Raw genomic sequence first — 4,628 nt, 5'->3', positions numbered from 1 at the left:
AAATGCAAAAAATTATTCTAAATAACATCAAGCAAATACTAAAAAAATAAATTGACGCTCCATGCAAAACACATATCATGTGGTGAACGAAAATATAGCTCCGAGTAAAGTTACCGATGAACGAAGACGAAAGAGGGGATGCCTTCCGGGGCATCCCCAAGCTTAGGCTCTTGGTTGTCCTTGGATATTACCTTGGGGTGCCTTGGGCATCCCCAAGCTTAGGCTCTTGCCACTCCTTATTCCTTAGTCCATCAAATCTTTACCCAAAACTTGAAAACTTCACAACACGAAACTCAAAACAAAACTCGTAAGCTCCGTTAGTATAAGAAAACAAACCACCACTTTAAGGTACTGTAATGAACTCATTCTTTATTTATATTGGTGTTAAACCTACTGTATTCCAACTTCTCTATGGTTCATACTCTCCGATACTACTCATAGATTCATCAAAATAAGCAAGCAACACAATGAAAACAGAATCTGTCAAAAACAGAATAGTTTGTAGTAATTTGTATCAAACGTATACTTCTGGAACTACAAAAATTCTGAAATAAATTGGTGGACCTGAGGAATTTATATATTAATCATCTGCAAAAATAATCAACCTAAAAGCACTATTCTGTAAAAAATGGCAGCTAATCTCGTGAGCGCTAATTTTTCTGTTTTTACAGCAAGATCACATAGACTTCACCCAAGTCTTCCCAAAGGCTCTACTTGGCACTTTATTGAAACAAAAGCTATAAAACATGATTAATAAAGTATCATAATCATGTGGACACACAAAAACAGTAAGGGTAAATATTGGGTTGTCTCCCAACAAGCGCTTTTCTTTAATGCCTTTCTAGCTAGGCACGATGATGACAATGATGCTCACATAAAAGATAAGAATTAAAACATAAAGGGAGCATCATGAAGAATATGACTAGCATATTTAAGTCTAACCCACTTCCTATGCATAGGGATTTTGTGAGCAAACAACTTATGGGAACAATAATCAACTAGCATAGGAAGGCAAAACAAGCATAGCTTCACAATTTTCAACACATAGAGAGGAAACTTGATATTATTGCAATTCCTACAAGCATATGTTCCTCCCTCATAATAATTTTCAGTAGCATCATGAATGAATTCAACCATATAACCAGCATCTAAAGCATTATTTTTATGATCTACTTGCATAGAAATTTTACTACTCTCCATATAAGCAAATTTATTCTCATCAATAGTAGTGGGAGCAAACTCAACAAAATAACTATCATGTGAAGCATAATCCAATTGAAAACTAAAATCATGATGACAAGTTTCATGATTATCATTATTCTTAATAGCATACACGTCATCACAATAATCATCATAGATAGCAACTTTGTTCTCATAATCAATTGGAACCTCTTCCGAAATAGTGGATTCATCACTAAATAAAGTTGACACTCTACCAAATCCACTTTCATATTCATCACAATAAGATTCAACATCCTCCAAAATAGTGGGATTACTACTTCCTAAAGTTGACACTCTTCCAAACCCACTTTCATCAATATAATCATCATAAATAGGAGGCATGCTTTCATCATAATAAATTTGCTCATCAAAACTTGGGGGACAAAAAATATCATCTTCATCAAACATAGCTTCCCCAAACTTGTAGCTTTGCATATCATTAGCATCATGGATATTCAAGGAATTCATACTAACAACATTGCAATCATGCTCATCATTCAAATATTTTATGCCAAACATTTTATAGACTTCTTCTTCTAGCACTTGAGCACAATTTTCCTTACCATCATTCTCAAGAAAGATATTAAAAAGATAAAGTGTATGAGACAAACTCAATTCCATTTTTAGTTTTTCTTCTATAGACTAAACTTGTGATAAAACAAGAAACAAAAAGATTCGATTGCAAGATCTAAAGACATACCTTCAAGCACTCACCTCCCCGGCAACGGTGCCAAAAAATAGCTTGATGTCTACTACACAACCTTCTTCTTGTAGACATTGTTGGGCCTCCAAGTGCAGAGGTTTGTAGGACAGTAGCAAATTTCCCTCAAGTGGATGACCTAAGGTTTATCAATCCGTGGGAGGCGTAGGATGAAGACGGTCTCTCTCAAACAACCCTGCAACCAAATAAGAAAGAGTCTCTTGTGTCCCCAACACACCCAATATAATGGTAAATTGTATAGGTGCACTAGTTCGGCGAAGAGATGGTGATACAAGTGCAATATGGATGGTAGATAAAGGTATTTGTAATCTGAAATTATAAAAACAGCAAGGTAACAAGTGGTAAAAGTGAGTGTAAACGGTATTGCAATGGTAGGAAACAAGGCCTAAGGTTCATACTTTCACTAGTGCAAGTTCTCTCAACATTAATAACATAACTGGATCATATAACTATCCCTCAACATGCAACAAAGAGTCACTCCAAAGCCACTAATAGCGGAGAACAAACGAGGAGATTATGGTAGGGTACGAAACCACCTCAAAGTTATTCTTTCGGATTGATCTATTCAAGAGTTCGTACTAGAATAACACCTTAAGACACAAATCAACCAAACCCCTAATGTCACCTAGATACTCCATTGTTACCTCAAGTATCCGTGGGCATGATTTTACGATATCCATCACACAATCTCAGATTCATCTATTCAACCAACACAAAGTACTTCAAAGAGTGCCCCAAAGTTTCTACCGGAGAGTCAAGACGAAAACGTGTGCCAACCCCTATGCATAGGTTCATGGGCGGAACCCGCAAGTTGATCACCAAAACATACATCAAGTGGATCACGTGAATATCCCATTGTCACCACAGATAAGCACGGCAAGACATACATCATGTGTTTTCAAATCCTTAAAGACTCAATCCGACAAGATAACTTCAAAGGGAAAACTCAATCCATTACAAGAGAGTAGAGGGGGAGAAACATTATAAGATCCAACTATAATAGCAAAGCTCACGATACATCAAGATCGTGCCATAGAGGGAACACGAGAGAGAACACGAGAGAGAGAGAGATCAAACACATAACTACTGGTACATACCCTCAGCCCCGAGGGTGAACTACTCCCTCCTCGTCATGGATAGTGCCAGGATGATGAAGATGGCTACCGGTGATGGGTTCCCCCTCCGGCAGGGTGCCGGAACGGGCTCTCAAGAGGTTTTTGGTGGCTACAGAGGCTTGCGGCAGCGAAACTCCTGATCTATCTTCGTTGTCGATGTTTTTAGGGTATATGGGATTATATAGGTGAAAGAAGTCGGTCGGGGAGTGCTCGAGGGGCCCAGGAGACAGGGGCGCGCCCAGTAGGGGGCGTGCCCTCCTATCTCCTGGCCTCCTCGAGGCTCTTCTGACGTGAACTCCAAGTCTCTAGGATCATATTCTTCCCAAAAATCACGCTCCCGAAGGTTTCATTCCGTTTGGACTCCGTTTGATATTCCTTTTCTTCGAAATACTGAAACAGGCAATAAAAAAGCAATATGGGCTGGGCCTCCATTAGTAGGTTAGTCCCAAAAGTAATATAAAAGTGTATAATAAATCCCATAATCATTCAAAACAGATAATATAATAGCATGAATGCTTCATAAATTATAGATACGTTGAAGACGTATCAGCGACACAAAACTATCTTTGGGGCCCCCAAAGAGTTGTTTATAAAAGTTGGAGATGTACAACTTTAGATTCTCATGCCCTACAATCGTATCCTCGTCTTGTTCTAGTTGGATAATTTTCTTTTTCTATGCTTCCTCACTTGCTATCACGTGGAAGAATTGGGTGTTGTCATCTCCTTGGATGACCTTTGTCACCTTGGCTCTGAGAGCCCATTTCATCACTTCTTCTCTAAGAAGAGCTTGCAAGTTTTGCTTAGCCTCACTCTTAACACTCCGATCCGACACATTAAGAAAATGAGTCTCAACTTTCACGTCTAACTCATTTATGAGTTTTATAAGTCTCTCTTTCTCCACCTTGTATAATCCACTCTGATTCTTGTCCCGGCCCCTCAAGAACTGGCGCAAGTGTCTAATTTTATTTTGCCAATTATCAACATTAGAGATACCACCACACTCCATGGCCCATTCAGTAGAAATGAGATCCATGAAGCCTTCCCTCTCAAACTATCCTAGTTCAAAAGAGAAATTATTTCTGTTTCCCTCATGGGTCGCTTCCCCCGAGTCGACCAGCAACGATGTATGATCAGAAATTGCCCTGTGCAATGTCTGTACCATTACTAAAGGAAACTTCTGCTCCCACTCTATGCTAGTGAGGACCCTATCCAATTTCTCATAAGTTGGAACAGGCAAAGAGTTTGCCCACGTGAATTGTCTCCTAGTGAGGTCAATCTCCCTCAACTCGACCATTGAAGTTGTCATTATTTTTCTCTTCTCGCCTTCTAATTATGTTGAAGTCCCCTCCCACAAGAATAAGAAGCGTTTCATCACCACAAATTCACGCCAGATGTGCGAGAAAATAGGCTTAAATTCAGGTTGAGTTGCACCATATACAACCACAATGCCCATCGGAAGCCATCAATTTTTGACCTCACCCGAAATTTGACGCCAAAATCTCCATATACCACATTTACCATTTCTAAAGACTCACACTTAACCCCAAGTAGAATCCCACCATATCGACCCC

Source organism: Triticum dicoccoides, chromosome 1B, assembly GCF_002162155.2.
Source record: "Triticum dicoccoides isolate Atlit2015 ecotype Zavitan chromosome 1B, WEW_v2.0, whole genome shotgun sequence".
In the NCBI taxonomy this organism is placed as follows: Eukaryota; Viridiplantae; Streptophyta; class Magnoliopsida; order Poales; family Poaceae; genus Triticum; species Triticum dicoccoides.
Note: the sequence above shows the minus strand (reverse complement) of the source record.